Genomic DNA, 17784 nt, shown 5'->3' with positions numbered 1-17784 from the left:
GAGGTTGTGATGTTGTGCCAGACTGGGGAAAGTTGTGTAATGAGAAAAGTGGGGAGAATGCCCATTCCCGGCTAATGTTTTTGTCCCACGTGCTCACAGAGTGGTTACACCAACAGCTGCACCTCCACGTCCACATACATGTGTGGGTGACCTCGGCCTCAGGCCCAACTCTGCCCTGGACTTTTCTCTGAGAGCATTCATTCCCAAATAAAGTCAGGGTTTAGTGCTCACACTGTAACCTTATGAGAACCCCAATGTAACTGTATCTATTTAAGTTAGCATTTTGTTGGTTGGTCATTAGAAATTTATCACTTTTTTAAAAAAGGGTTTTCTAATCTGCCATATATCCTTTCTTTACTTTCATAGTTTCATATTAGTTTAATAGAAGTCAGTAGTTGTAGTTCTATAACTACAGACTGTAGCCCTGTATCTGTTTCTCTGCATACTTTATTATAGGCCAAAAGTTGAAGGTGATTTTCGTTTAATCCCTTTCCTATATATGGGGCACTAACTAATTTTTATTTCATTAAAATGATCCAAATAATTGGTTTTAAATCTGCTATAGTTTCTTTCACATGCAGTCGTCTTTTCTTCATAGGTGATACGGATTTGCAGACGAAACGTCACTTGTTTCCCAGCTAGACCAATCAGGCAGCTGCTTTTAGGAGCTGGTGTTGTGCCAAATTCAGCACCCCCATCAGGGAGCATGCACGTGCGTCTTCTTGGCTTTAACATTTTTTAGAAAATGAAAAAACCCAAGATGCTGTTCTAAGCTACGCTGAATGAAAAATAGTCATGTCACCTGCAGCCTCTCCTGTAAGGTAGTGCTTTTCCTGGCGGGGGTGCTGAATTCAGCACCATAGTAGTGCCGAAATCTGCAACCCCGTCATGAAAAGCACCCCCTCTCGGCAGCGCATACGTACCATCTTCTTGACAAAAGTGCTTTAACTTTACTTAGAAATACACTCTGAGGGGGGGTGCTTTTCATGGCAGGGGTGCCGAATTTGGCACAACACCGGAATCCAAAATGTCTGCGCCCATGTTGTCAACAATTTATGACAATACTACCTTCAAAAGTGCATAAAAAGTGTTTTTAAAACATTTTTCATATGCATCTTCCATAAAGAAATTAGAGGCACAAGGTGGGATACTTTTCAGGAACAGGGTTAAACGATTGCTTGGTTTGCACAATACTGCATAGCGACATCAGACACAGCAGTGCTGCTGGAGTCTTAAACACTGTGTTCACTCACTGTCCTCTCTATTAGACACTCCTAGTATCTAGTTGATATACCATGTACAGTAGATGTAAAACAGTTAGCATTGGTTAGCTTCTTGTCCTTCATCAGTGGGCACAGGACTATTTCCTATCAATTTCTGCATGGTTTTTGATATTTATAGTCGAAATACATTAAAGCACAGCATTAAAAGTATAGCAGCAGTACTTGGAAAACTAAAGAAATATAGAGCCAAAGTCCTTTCTATTGATTGTCAGTCTAACTCCATTGTGGTTAGCATTTAACACTGCAACTGTCACACTGAAAAATTTCTTGTGTACAGTTTCATCATAAGAAATAAAACCTGATAAACCTGATTTACAGAGTCCGAGTGAATCACTCTTTCTCCTGTTTTTTCTTGATGTGCAGAACAGGGTTCACACGTTCACATACAGTCAGTTGGGCACAAAGCAGCAGTATGACTGGCGTGACTTGGCTGCCTGAACCTCTGCGCTCAAAATACATTTTGGGATGCATCATGAGAACAAGCTTGAATTTTAAGGGCCTTGTTTCACGTTGCCAGAAATCTGGGTTCAAGGGAACGTGGCACTGGCCGTTGGTTTCCAGTGGCTGCGGCGCTGGCGAGGGGCTTTATTATGAGGGAAACGCTGAGAGCAGATGTCAACAGCACTCTGGCCCCTGCAACTGGAGGTGGAGTGGGGTGAGGGTCAGAAAAAATTCTGCTTGTCAAAAAGTTTCCAAAAAGACCACATCTGTTCTTGTCACCGTACACATGCAGCTGGAAGCCAGTGTGATGTCATCAGCGGGCAGCTGGTCCCCAGCAAACGATACAGAGAAAACGAGAGGGAGTTAGTAGTGATGTAAGCCAATGTGTGTGTTTATGTTTCCCTCATGTATTGATGCTCAGAACTTATCTGATTCCAGATACTAGTCCATTCTTAGAAACAGTTATGACACACAAAGACATGTTTGAATTGTTGACCTCTTCAGCCCAACACTCTCAGAAATAAGGGCTCTTAAATTGAAATTACACCACCAGGAGATTCATTAAGTATACTTACAACTTGTAGAGACATCTATTGTATTGTTCTTTAAAGAGGCAATAGTGTTTTTTTGTGGCTATACTCAAAATGACCAGTAATTGGGGAAATTTATTGTGATTTTAATTAAAACGGAATATCAGCGCTGCCCAAATTCTAAGAATAAAAGTATAAAAGTAAAGTAAGGCTTGAAAAATGGTGACTTTTTAAGGCAACGCCCTTCAGTCTTTAATAAAGCACAGTGTGTGTGTTTAGGTTAGTTGTGGTGGTTCCAGTGGTGAAGCGTTATTTAAAACTCCTAATGTTTGGGTGGAGGGTGAATAAGAGTCTCTTGTGGTTGGCCACTATTTCATGAGAGGACTACCGCTCATTGGCTGTCGTTTACATTAATTTACACTCTTGCCTATTCTAAATAAAGTTTACAGAGTGGGACTCTGGCCTGACCTTGTTGCTCTGTCCTTGTTAATACAATTGTAAAGATTCTGAATAATTTCATTTTAAGTACTTGATTTACCTGAAAAGAAACATTGGTGGTCTTTGACCTTTGCACAGTAGTGTATAACGTTATAAGTGAGAAACTGAAGTGTGGGCCAACAAGAGTGGGATTACACTTATGCCAACTTTCCATTGGATTGTCTCTACAGTATTAAACTCTACCTAACCATACTCAGGTTTTGGAACCTAATTTGTCATCTTAGCCATCTTGTGCACACAAAAAAACAGAGGTACAATATAAGTACTTTCTTGTCTTTAAAGGTACACTTTTCATAATTGTGCCCTAAAAGGCATTTTATTGGTCTTTACATGGTCAGACCGGTCCCCTTTGAAGTACAAAGTCTTGTCTATCAGCAGAAGTACAGATTTATACAATTTAACCAGCCAAAAGATACAATTAGTATTCTGTATCACTATACTAATAAACAATGTATATTTGAATTATACATTTTTCATTTAAAAGCCTGTTGTTCTTGACACATATTCAGTTGATAATAATTTTTAGTCTTTATAATCTTTACTGGTACAAAAACATGGGTACAAAAAGACTTTCACTGTAAGGGACTCTATTGTGCCTTAATATAAGGGACAGCCCCAGCAACAAGCTTTGTACTCTTTTAAGTACAAATCTGTACATACTGTATTTTTCTTGTACGTGAATGTCACATAGAGTGACCATTCTCTGTGACCAATCAGGGCTCTGCAAGGTTTACACTTTACAGTTTAGTCCCTTCTCAACTAGGATAGAACCACAAGCAAACAGGTACTAAAAAATGACTTGGTTCCAGGTACCAAATACCAACGTTGCATTTTGCATTAAAGTGGAAATATGTAAAGGTGAGTGCAGTGCAATAGTTTACAGTAGTATAGAGTAGTATTGAGTAGTGTAGAGTAGTGTAAAGTAGCGAAGGCACCATGCAGTGGAAAAGCTCATTCAGTCTGCAGCTGAGATGTGGTGTGTGGTTCCTGCGGTGTGATTCAGCAGGTTTTTAGCACTAATGTATGATCTGTAATGGCTGTCATGATAGCGCTCTATCAGAAAGCAGGGTCTTTTGCTGCTTATTCAGGAAATTAAGGAATTCCAGTAAAAAGGAGCTTTACCTTTGAAAGGTTAAGCCTGCACTTGTGGAGGGAGCGAGCATGCAGGCCCGTATCGCATGTTTCAGAGGAGATGTGATGGCTGATACGAGGTCTGTGTGAGAGAGTAGCTGGGCCTCGTGTGTTTGAGAGAGAATCGAGGGCTTCGTTATGGAGCTTAGCTCGCCGTCCACGCTAATACGAACCACGTAAAACAAACATCTCCTCCACTGTGCCTGTGCACTCTGAGCACACTGAGCCACCTCAAGGACCCTGGCCCTGCTTTTTAATAACAGCTGACTTACAGCAAAAGCTCACCCAGGATCTGGACCCCCTCAGTCAGTCGTTTACAGGGGGACAGAGGAGTTTTACAGCAGAAGAAAAAGGTGAGATGTTCAGTAATGTGTCGTCCACCATTATAACCTGTAATTTAACCTGTGACTGAGATACTTACTCTACACTCTCAGAAATAAATCTGCCAGAAAAGCCTGTCTGTAGTAGTACAATTTATGAAACATAGGTCTTGCACACAGTGATTTTTTCAAATTCTCTGAATCTGTAGGTATATATTTGTATTATATGTACTGTAGATGGAGTAATAAATTACTAAATTACTAAATTACTATTAGGCTTCCTAATTTTATGTTGGGGAAAATGTTCTGAAATTGTTTCCACAACAGTTTTGAAGAAGAAGGGATTCATGTTTTATCATAAATTTTTATACAAACATTTTAGGTTAACACCTTTCTTATGAAACTATTTTATCAGACATAAGGTGGGACATAACTACTCCATAGGAGTGGGCGATATGACGCTAAAATAATATCACAATATTTCATGGTATATTTGTAATAACGATACTCTTGGCGATATGACAAAACACTAAATTTAAAAAATATATATTTCTAGTATACACTACTGCAACAAAATGAAATTAAATGTTATTATTGCATATGATATGATAGGATATGATATGGCACACCCCTAACTGAGACATTAAAAAAATACAAGAATTGTATCAGATTTGTAACAGAGTGTCATACTGATACTAATAAAAATAATAATGCACTCCATATATATCCATATATCCAGGATTAAAATAAAATAAATGGTACTGGACAGATATATTTGTCTATAGTAGATATTTAATGGGAAATGAGAACAGTATGAAAACAGCAAAAAAAGTAGTACCCTGATGTGATAATTAGAGGTGGGAGATACAAGATATTTCAGGGTATAATATTGTTCACGATAATCAAATATGTTGGAGATATTATTGTGTACGGTGGCACAATATAGCACACCCCTACTACTTCATGTAAAAACATCTTGCTATGTAACTTTTAAAGGTAGCAGATACCAGAAAAAAAAATGTAATCATCTGTACACTGAATTTTTTTTTTCATGCACATCAAATTTTAGATTGTGATAATATTATATTTTAAGTAGTATGATAGTATTACACACTTTTTCATTATCATTTTAAGGTAGACCCAGCTATTCCTAAAAAAAACTTTAAATAAACTTAATTAATTGATTTAATCATAATTTCAACACTAACCAACGCCTATGTCACGTTCTTGCCCTGTTTCCCTGTGTTTCCCCTTTTGTGCTGTGTTTCTCTGTATTTACCCTCTGCACATGCCCTGTGTGCATCCTGTCTCCTCCTCTGTTGCTCACCTGTTAATTTGTAGCTCCGCCCCTTAGTACCAGGTGGTTCCGGTTTCCCGTTCATGTCCATCACTATTTATAGTCCGTTTTTCCTTTCTCGTTTCCTTTCCTTTGTCGGTTCTTGTACGTTTCCCCTGTACTATGCTGTTTCCCCTGTACTTTGCTTTATTCTCAGTGGTTCTCGTTTCAGTTTCGTTTCAGTGTTTCTTTGTTTATTTCGTTCTTTGTTTTGGTTTACTGTTTATTTACTTTTGTAATAAATACTCGCACTTGCGTCCGCCTCCGCGTCCTCTTCCTGCTCTCAGCGTGACAGCCTATTACACAATATTAAATATATCAACATTCATATCATAAATGAATGTATTATCAATGTTCTTTGCTCTTCTCTTGATCAAAGAAATCTGAAATACTTTTGTTTTTTATATGTGTGCAGTTATAATCAGTCTCTTTCAGCAGGACAGTTTTCTGTCACTGTAATAACTTTTAAAACTCACATTCCTGAAATAGCATTTTGGCTAAAATGATCACATGGCAAATATAATCATTATCATGCAACAATCTATTTCTACTGGTCCATTTATCATGAAATCTTCACACGCTGTGAAAAGCTGCTGACAAGCATGTAAAAGCTCACATATTGACCAAAATGGAATTATGAGGTTTTGATCTGAAATGAGATAAGTCCAGTGAAGTCCCCCGAGCTCTTTTTGTGTTTTGGTAAACACTGCACACCCCTTGTCTATTTGTGGCCCTCGCTGCTTTTGGTGATTTTACGTGACCCTGCTCACGTGGCTGCTCCCTCGCTGCTTCAGTGTTGGAAAACATCTGAAAATAAGTTTTTGTTGTCTATAACGGGACGGGCAGTTTGTGACTGACTGCTCTCGCCCGGGGACACATTTCCCCCTCAGAAACTGGGCTTACAAAAGCAGGCAGTGTACTGCGGCAGTGCACTTACTAATCTGCAGTATCCTCTTAACCCCCCCACCCTGCTTGCCTCCATCTCCTCCATCACTATAATAAGGCTTCAGTGTCTATAATTTGGTGGCATGTCTCTGATCAACCTCTGACTCGGGCACAAACACGCAGAGTGCCAGGCTGATAAGCGGAGGGATCCATTTTGGCTGCTGGATTTGGCTAATAAAGATGGACAAGGCAGCTAGTCGATGACTGTGTGCTCGAAACGCCCCCTGTAAAGCTGTATTTAACCTTTTTTTTAAGGAAAATGTGTGATTTTTTTCCATTTAGAGGAAAGAAATCCCAGCATTGGTCGTTCTGAGGGACCTCTCTGATTCTCTAAGCCAGCATGAAACCTAGTCTTTGTTGCTGTGGCTTTTATTGAAAAGATCTTGAACTTCTGTATAAAAGCACAGCTGTTTTTGTGCTGTTTCAATTTACTTATAAAAGCATTTTTTTTTTATTATGGGAAGGGTTTTAGGTAAAAAAGACATTTGTGGCCCTATTTTAACAGTCTTTAGGTGAGCCGTCATTATGAATGATGTAATTATGAAGTTTCTTGTTATTATGAGATTATGTTGTAAAAAAACAACCTAATATGTCATACCTCATAATGATATGAAAATGTCTTATGATAATGAGATAGTGTGTCACAAAAACTACATATATTGTAATTGTCATATTATCTTGCAATAAAAAGATACAATCTTATAATAGCGAGATGTTTTGTGTCACATGTACAATGTCAAATGTCAATTTTACAGCAGAATATTTCATAATAAAAGATGTTTATTATTTAATAATTATGACATAAGACCTTTAATAATGACATACTGAGGTGTTTTACTTGGCATATAAATCTTTTTTTTATTTTTTTTTTTTGGAATAGTAGTAGCAAACCTTAGCTGAAGCTCAGTGCTTCCCTGAGAATAAGCCAGCTTGGCATCTGTCTTGTAATCATTCTGGGGTCTAAGCTTTTTCCATCTATCAAATTCAATGCCTACATTTACTCACATTTAAATCTTTGTTTGTGCTTGGAGCTTTTAAGATGGATGCCGAGGATGCAGCACACTGTACTGTTAAAAAAAGAAGAAAAATTAAGAGACCACTTAAAAATGACATGTTTTTTTGATTTTACCATACTGAAAACCTCTGGAATATAATCAAGAGGAAGATGGATGATCACAAGCCATCAAACCAAACTGAACTGCTTGAATTTGTGTATCAGGAGTGGCATAAAGTTATCCAAAGCAGTGTGTAAGAGTAGTGGAGGACAAAAATGCCAAGATGCATGAAAACTGTCATTAAAAACCAGGGTTATTTCACCAAATATTGATATCTGAACTTGGTACTTGGTACTCTAATACTGGCTCTACTTCATGTGTGCCTGTTTAGTCCTGTGTATAATAATAATATATATAATTGATAATGCTGCCCTCTGTTGACGTAATCGAGCCACAGCAGCATTTGTAATTGTGTCCAAGGTTGTATCTTGCTGCTTTGGAATATTTCACTGTATCCTGCATCCTGTAAGTTTGTCATTAAAAGTGTTATTTTATTATATACACGAGAGCTCAGATGCTCTTGCTCTTGTCTTGTATTATAAACACTATTATAAGTATTATAAACACTGTTAGCATCAAGGCACCTCCAGCCCCAGGCCCCTGTGGCATTTTTTTTGTGTAGCTATTAAGAACAACTGCGCTACAGGAGACTGGCTGCACACAGGCCGACGGCAACCTTGACTGACAGTGGGCAGAATATAGACAGGGGCAAGAATGCGAGGGGAAGTGGAGGCGCATGCCTGAGCCAGCAGTCGAATTCCTCCACGCTGCCCCATATTGAGGACATAGCTGTGTGTCTGCATGCTGAGCTGTGTGAGAGCACCACAGGACTGCGGAGGGTCACTCAGCTCCGCTGGCCTGCATTAGGCAGACTCTCAAGCTGCGGCGGCCAGAGAAAAGGAACTGTATGTCTTCATCGGTCAATTGGCTGAAACATCAATTTTTCACCCTTTTACAAGGGACGAATAGCCGTTCAAAATTTAAACAAACGGAATCAGTGTGAATCTTGTTCCGAGCTCCTTCGGAAAACTTCCCGCCTCTGATTAGTGTGGCGAACCGTGGGATCTCTCAAAAATGAGCCGTTTCCAAGAGCACGGGCTGTCGCTTCTCTTCATTATCCACTACTTACAGCACATTATGTAACTCTGCATGGCACAACAATGCACCATTTAAGTGCACTGTGAACCACGGCTTCATTGAGCCAGTGGTACTTATTAAAGTGATGCAGTTAAATAAAGTGGTTGATTGCATACATATGTAATGAATAAATAATATATATATATATATATATATATATATATATATATATATATATAATTTGGCATTACATGACACTATATATGACTGTACATTGTATATCAAATCAAATCAAGTTTATTTATATATCGCTTTTTACAACTGAGCAGCTTTACAGAAATGGGGTAGCAGGACTGAGAATCAGACAAAATATTAAACATACAACACAGAACTCCCAGTGAGCAAGAGAGAAAGAAAAAAACACTATAAAATATAAAAAATATAAATATATATAAGGGGGGAACCCATCCTTCTTTGGTCAGACAATGTATAAATGAATGTTAAAAAAATCATAATCTATCCACATAGGTCCACCTCAAACAAACCAAGCTGAACTTCTTGAATTTTTGCACCAGGAGTGGCAGAAAGTTATCCAAAAGCAGTGTGTAAGACTGGTGGAGGAGAACATGCCAAGATGCATGAAAACTGTGATTAAAAACCAGGGTTATTCCACCAAATATTGATTTCTGAACTCTTTAAACTTTATAACTTGTTTTCTTTGCATTATTTGAGGTCTGAAAGCTCTGCTGGTAACATTATAACATAATGACAAATGATGTTGGTATAAGAAAAGAGAAGAGTACCATGGTAAAGTAGTTCCTTATCGTGCTGGGGAACATGTTTGATATGGTACTTAATAACACCAACAATGGTCCTGCTGTTGTTAAGACTTTTTGGTAAATCTCCAAGTATGAGAAGTTTAACAGGCTAAGGCTGAGTGTAGGACAGAGCGGTGGAAAAGCGTTGGATGTGGATGAAGAAACATCTGTCCTGTTCTTCAACTTCAACCCTCTGCTTCCATATGGAAAACTGCTCCTCACTCTGTTTGCACATTTGTTTCCTATTCATGGCTGTCCAGTGACAGAGAACAAGCCCTGCTCTTCATGGGAAGAGAGCCTGGGACTTGGCCTGATCTGCACTTGATTAATTTCTTACATCTTGGTGTGATATTCTGCATTAATAATGGATTGCGGCAGCAGCGGCGTGGCTACTGTTGGATCCTGATGGCGGTGCTAAAATGTCACCTTTCTGATGTTCCAGTGGCCGAGATATTAAAGGCCTTAAATCAGGAGTGCTTTTCCCATCAAACAGCACTGAGGAATGGACTGGATTTGTCAAGGTTTTATTTCACACTGGCAAACTGTTTATTGTTGGGATCGTAGAGGCTGAACAGTAAATCTGACGTTTAGCTTGGTAAAACGACTAAATTGCAGATATATCATGCTCATTTCTCGCAATGTATCTTTTCAACATATGGGGTTTTGGAAACAATACAATCTTGGGTTTATTGAGTAATACAGCATGTTTTAGAAGATCCACCCCTTGCTAAAAAAAAGCATATTTATATGCACTTCACATGTTATTTTTTCTCAATATATTTACTAAAAACAGATTAAGTGGGGGAAAATGTGTTCTGACCTTGTGATATAGTGATAGAGTTTGAGAAAAAATAGAGTGACATACAAAATCATAGTTATTATGTGTGAAAAAAACATTTTAAAATGTGATGTGTGTTAAAATGTAAAAAAAAAGTGACAGATGTGTTATCACAGGTGCCATATAAGAGTATATCCTGTCACATGATCATATTTTATTCACACTTACATTTGTGTTTTTTGCACATGAGTTTTTTCAGTAACACTTTATGACTTAAATAACTTAAATATTAGATATTTATTTTGTGTTTTTAGTGTTTAATGTAATTAGTGATGAATTTAAGATGGTGCTTTAGGGATATTAGTGATAAAACTCTTAATAACTCAGTAAACTCACATACATTTATACACCTGCCAATTGCACACTAAGAACATGTACAATTAGGGGATTATACAATAGTACTTATTGAACTCTGTAACAAATAATACCGCAGAATAAAGCTAAATAAGTAGTGAATAAACAGTTATATTAGATATTAATAAATAATAAATGTCTAATTCGGGCTTTATTACCATGAATAATACATGAATAAGTGCTTTTTTTTCTTAAGATATATTGTTACTGACTTTTCTGTTCTGAAATTAAATTTTATATAATAACATTTGGATACAGCTCAGTACAGTGAGTTTTCAGGGTTTCCTCGAAAATACCGTTACTGAGTAATTTCAGGAAGTGCAGTGAAACCTAATAAGATGGAATTTGCTTATAATTGGAATATGAACTTATTCTGGGTGGGAGTACACTGGAGGAATAATTCAATCTTGGGTAAACTATTAGCTGTACAAGAGATTTAGCTGTACTGGCAGAGTTTACTTTGCTTTTCTTCGTGTTTTTTTTTCAGCTTTTTTCTCATTTAGATTCTTCTTGAACTGGAAGACAAAGACTAAAACCGAGCCAACGCAAACTGTGATTTCACCTGAAGCACCACCGGAAGAATTTAAGCTCATAACACTGGTCTCTGATGCGCTGCAGTAACAGCTGAGCATTCTGTGTTTTGCTACATGGACTCTCTCTAAAGAGTGAGGCCTTCTTTATGTTGGCTAATGAGGTGTGAACGAACACGTAAACCAAGCCAAGTTTTAACAGAAAGGCTTTTTCCCTTTTCCCTCCCTGAACATCATACACCCGCATGTGAATCTCTACTACCATGACCAGTGTCTCAAATGCAAACATCTTGGCCAAGTATAAAAGTAACAGAGGGGGAAAAAAAGAGTACAGCAGAAAAAAAAAAAACGAGAGGAAAAGAAATATTACCCATGATGTTTTGGGTGTAAATCTCAGTATGTACAGGGGGATTTTTGTAGGGTTTCAGAGGAAGAAATGCAGAATTGATGGCATCCATATGTCGGTGCAGGTCAGGGGCTTCAGTAAATGACATTACCTAATGCTCAACCTGAGCCAGCCAGCAGATAAAGGCCACTGCGGCTCAAGATGGCTACCGTGCGAAAAAGAGCAGGAGGGATGGCCATCCGTCACGCCGCAGCTGTGCCCTCGTGTAACACCAGCGCCTGCTGCATTCTTCCACCACTGGCAGGTCAGACCGGAACTACACCAGCGAGTGTTCTGTTCACTTTATCTTCTGAGTTTATTTATCTGTGATTTATAGCTTGTGACACACAAACCTACACGAATAAGGTATGGCCTTTTGGAGAATCACATAAGATCAACGATAAGAGATCAAAGCTGATTTTAAATTTGATAAAAAATCTACATTAAATCAGTTAAATTAATTGAGCAGCTCGTTAATGTAACAATAAATAATTTAAGGTTACAATAACTATGTAACTGACACATGATACAAATAAATGACATATAGATTTCATAACTTTTATTTAACATTTTTTCTAGATAGGAACTTTGCAATAGGAGTGTAAGATAGGATCTTTACACAGCTTTTAATGGTCATGTGCCACATCGTCATGGGCTCTTTGGGTTAAAGCAGCAGTACTTATGATTTTTTTTGTGTCTGTAATTTAAAGCATCTGTATGGGATACAGAGGATGGGAAAACATATTATAATAAATGCAGCCCTTCCTGCAATGTCTATTATATTACTTTTTAAACAGAGTGGTCTGGTAGGTTTTGGCCAGGAGTTTTTTTCTGACCACATCATGTGTCTTTACATATTTAGGTCCAACGCACAGACTTAAAATACGATCCGACCTTGCTGGTTATTAAAGCATTCGCAGGAAAATAGGGATGCACTTACAAAAAAAAAAAAAAATCATTTTAAAATACATTTTTATATGTTTTCTGCAATTACACATTATCACCAGAGAGGTCACTATATCCCCAAATCCTCAAAACGTTTGCAATGTAGATATACTGTACAACAATGGAATCTAACCCATTTTTTCAATATAAAAACAATTATAGTTTTAAATTATAGCACTCACTGCCTATATAACTTCTCTTGATAACTGTTAATCTCTCTATTTATCAGGTGGTCTATTTTTGATATTTTGGAAACAATCCTACATTGGGTGTATTTAATAATAAGGTTTGTTTTAGAACGTCTATCCTTGCAAAATAATTTCTTTATTATGCATATGAGTTTGATTATTAATTTGTTAATTTAATAATTTGTTATATTTAGCATTTCAGCACTGAGTTTTTTTGGCCAGATTGCTTTGTTTAAAAAGAAACAATAGTATCAGTTAAAGAGGGCTTTTGAAATAATCAACTCAAAAAGTACAATATGAAAAAACAAGCTTAAAAAAAATAATAATAAAAAAAATAAAAATAATGATTATAGTTATTATTGTTATTATTATTATGATTATTGTTATTATTATTATTATTATTATTATTATTATTGTTATTATTATTAGTAGTAGTAGTAGTACATATTTTTACTAAATGTACAACAATATCACATTAAAATATTTGACAAATGTGTTGCCAGACTTCTTTTTAAAAGAGGAAAAATGTTCCCAGCTAACCAGGTCATTTAGAATTATCGGTCCTAAAGGCATACTCACAAAAACCAAGCTTGTATAATTCTAAAAGAAAAAGAGGGAAGAAATTTCAAGACAAAAATGAGTTACAACTGTTTTTGGTCCGTAAACTCACACAAAAATCACAAGTACGCCTCAGGGAAAAAAATTAAATACAAGAAAAATGTTGGATTTGGGATTTCATGAACAGACGAGCCAAGAAGCGTTTAAGAATCTGTATTTCTGAGAATGCACTCATAATACAGTGAAGTTTACACTATTGGTAACCCGTCTCTAAACCTCTGAGAATATTGCCCACTGTTCCATGGTAAACAGCTAAAATTCCTCCTCCCACCAAAAACTAAACAGCCTGTAAATCGAATCATGAGCTTATCCAGTCTTCTCCAGCTTCCTCCCTCTGTGGCTGCTTTGGTTCCTGTAAGCGACACAGCCATCATATGCAACATTTCATCACCATCAGCTCATAGAGACATCAGTCTGGCCTGTAACTGAGAGCGAGAAAGAGAGAGAGAGAGGGAGAGAGAGAGAGAGAGAGAGAGAGAGAGAGGCATGCTGTGGGCAGTGAGGATGTGAGTCATTGCTTTAATCCCTGTGTCTTTATTACATTTACAGCAGCACTTCCTCCAGCTGAGCCCTGCTGCAGAACCAGTGGGCTCTGGGTCGGGGAAGGGTTGGTCCTGCGGGGGTCCGGAGGACAGGGGGCTGAAGGTGCTGATGTGAACCGTGCTCAGAGTGACATGAGGCACGTGGAGCTGATTAGAGGAGAGACAGAGAGGGGGAAACTGTAAAAAGAAATCCTCTGAAAGTCAGGGGAGTTTGGGTTCATGGCTGATGGATGTGCTGATAACAGAATGAAAACCTACCTAGAAGCACTTATGTCAGTGTGACAGTAGAAAGAAAACAGTAGTAGTAGCAGTTGAAGCAATAATATCAGTAGTCATATTGTGCTTTACCTCTAAAACAGTTTCACATTTAAAATAAAAAGTAAGAAAAATAGTGCAAAAAATGCAGTGCTGTTAGCCAATCAGAAGCGATATGTTTGCATGTATGGATATTCATGAGCAAGAGCTGAAATCCTGTCCTTCTTCAGAGACCACTAATTTAGTGAACAGCTCACCTGGCATTCATTCATATTAGAGACCACAACTAGACATTTTGAAATTAATAAAAAATGATGGAATGAGACCTTTAGGGTTAAAATCACGATGTAACTGACACATGAGACAAATAAATAATAAATGATAACTTGCATTTAACATTTTTTTCTAGAAATCACATGAGTTATAGCTATATAGAAGGTAAAACATTAAAGCGATCACTTTTTAAATTGTAGTAACAGACATTTAGAAGCAAAAAATCCACTTTTGAATTCATGGCTATTGGATGTGCTGATAATGGAATGAAACACCTACCTAGAACCACTTATGTCAGTGTGACATAAATAAAATAAAAAGTAAGAAAATATGATAAATGTGTGATCACATGAGCCTTACAAGGAAATAACGTGTCACATGATCACATTTACATATGCGTATTTGTGAATGTACACATTCAAATGTCACAAAGAGTATTTTTTTATTTTATTAAGAATGTTGCTGTCACTGTTTAGGTAAATACAAATAATGCAGTCCGAAAAACACATTAAAATACTTTTGGTTCCTTTAAACCTACTAAATTTGTTCAGTAAACCTTGTTCAGCACACCTGGTACTGACACTAGTGATGTTAATCAATAAAAAAATAAATTAGTTTAATCACAACACTATTTTGTGATTAATCGTTATCTATATTTCAGTATGAATAAAACTAAACAGTTACAATGCTGTGTTTACATTCTAAATAATTACTAACGCACTGTGCCAGGCTCTATAAAAAGAGTGAATTATGGCAGGAGGTTGGGGGCAAAACTATGCATTTAAGAAAGATTAACCCATGCAACCCACATGCATTAACCCATTAACACTGACTGCACTAAGAGACACACACTATCTGATAACGACAGTACTGAAGATCACAATGCAAAAGAAGGCAATAAGACAGTAGGCTATGTAATACTTTAAGCTTTAAGTTGTAAAGTATACAGTATTTGTGGATCTATCATGTTTTGGGGTTGTGTTGCTGCCAGTGGTATTGAATTTATTGCACAGGTATTTCCATAAATACCAACAAATCCTGAATACAGACATTAAAAAAAAATAAGGATGTAAAACCCAAGCCACAATTAATTAAGCTTTTTTTTAAATGAGAATTAAGCTTTTGGAATGACTCTGGCATTCCCACACTAGCTGATACACACTTTCAGTGTATGAGCTGTTTTTTTTCATGCAAGTAAAGTGTTTAAACCACATATTCCCATTGTAATTCATATGATGTGTTTTTGTCACATGTGAAATAATTAAACATACAGATGCATCTATTCACATGTACAATGTGTGGCTTCACTCTCTGGTAAGAGAGTTACCAGGCTCTTTATGTCATACAAATTTTGTCCAACAACTAAATAATATGGATTTATGGATATTGTGATTCAAGTATAATTCTTTAAGCAATGTATACATGTATCTTACATCATAAGCTAAGTACTGTATATTATATTATTAAGGCATTGTATACATACATGGAATTTTAGTTCATTAGTGGAAGTATTATACCATAGCTGTCTGTAATAACAGGTCTCTATAATTTAACAAATGTTTGAAGTTCTGAACTTTGTGTAAATGTTTTACTGAAGAATGCATCTACTGATGAGCAAAGTATCAATTTAGTAGTGTGGAGCTATTAAGCTAATAATTACATTTGGATTTAGCCTATAAATTGGCACATAGTTTTTTTCTGAATGGAAATATCCTTTATAGGACAGTGAACAAACAAGCACTTCAGAATGAATAGAATATCCGTATTGCTGCACATCATTCATTAAGTAAAAAGCCCCTCGTCGCTGTGGTGGTCCCGTGTGTGGTTCTACAAGACAGCATGCTTCACATTCATGTATTACATTCCAGCATACCATTTTAAAAGTCAACCTGGTAACATGCCCAGCGCTATAGAACATATTGGCTGACACTTTGTCATCAGTTGCTGGTTTTATGGTGTGTGAGATTAATAGCATAATCTGGAGTAGATTATCACCTCTGAGCTCTGTGAGTCATAAATGGAGCGGAGTCCAGACGGCCATGATGATCCATGAAGCAATGAGGCCATTATTCAGGCTGGAGCATTTCATCCAAGCCATCCATTTGTACTGGGAGACACATTATTGGTAATCCTTCACCGAAATGTAGCCCAACACTATTATATCATCCAGTACTGAATTGAATGGCTGTTGATTAGACAGAGTGCTTGTAACTGTTAAATTTATTAATCTGAGATCTGAGCAGATTACGAACTCAAAAATATAACTTTCTATGCTGCGAACGCCACGTAAGCAAAGTTGTTTGAGAGGGTTGGTGGAGATTATTACAGTGGATTGTTCATTTTCGCTGTGTAAACAAATCGAGATTCATTGAAAACAAAATCTGAATTGATCATAAAGAGGTTTTTGCAGCGGGGAAAAGAATAGCGTGGGGTAATTAGTTTACAAAAGCCTTTTTGTCTGCTCTCGTCTTGCTTTTGGAATGGCTTCCCCTCCCGCTTTACTGCAACAAAGAGCCGTGGAAAAGAAAGTTGGATATTTATGAGGATGTGCTTGCTATGCCCGATTTAAGTTTGCAGCGTTGTGCAGATGGCACACTGAGGGAATTTGCATCGTCAATGTTTCAGGATCTAATCCCCATTCTTACGAGGTTACCTGGTTTACAAGCAACTTTAATAAGCGTTCCCTCACTATGATCATATGCACACTATAAGCTCCTTTTGTGCAGAAAGAAAGAAATAAGGGGAAAATAGCTGGTGTGCGTTAGCGCTCAGCCAGACCTGAGAGCCCAGCCGCATATTTTTTGGTAATCACCGCAGTGGCACGTGGATTTGTGCACAGGCACATAGGAAAATAGGCTGGCTCATGCCGCCCCAATCTACGTTTAATCCGTTGTTTCATTGGCTTCTTTTAAAAAATGTATCAATGCAGCATAATGCAAAGTGCTTCTTTAAAACGGGCAAGTTTCTGCTTATTAAATCTTCAGGAGCTCACTGTGGGAATTTACATACTGGTGGTTTAAAGTGTCTCCAGTTTGTGAAGCAGGGCCTGTGATGAGAGACACAGAGCTGCTGTTCCTCAGATATGAAGGCCTTCAAATCAGCTGTCAATGATTGATCACAGACACTTTTTAATTTTTTTTTTAAATATTATTCTGAATTCAGATACACAAGCAGTTTAAGTTATTATACTCTCCTGTAGATTAGTTTCACTGCTGACTTTTGATTATATTACTGTTATTGTCTGTGAGGCTGTGAGAGCATACTGTAAAAATCTTACACCAATTCCACCACAGCTGTGTCTCAAGTGAGCAGCTGCCACCATCTAGTGGTGAAGTTAAAACACAACACTGGCATCCTGGGTGCCCAGTATAATAAAGAGGGTATAATAAATATATAAAAGAGAAAACATATTGCCACACTTT

The sequence above is a fragment of the Astyanax mexicanus genome, chromosome 13 (assembly GCF_023375975.1).
Source record: "Astyanax mexicanus isolate ESR-SI-001 chromosome 13, AstMex3_surface, whole genome shotgun sequence".
In the NCBI taxonomy this organism is placed as follows: Eukaryota; Metazoa; Chordata; class Actinopteri; order Characiformes; family Acestrorhamphidae; genus Astyanax; species Astyanax mexicanus.
Note: the sequence above shows the minus strand (reverse complement) of the source record.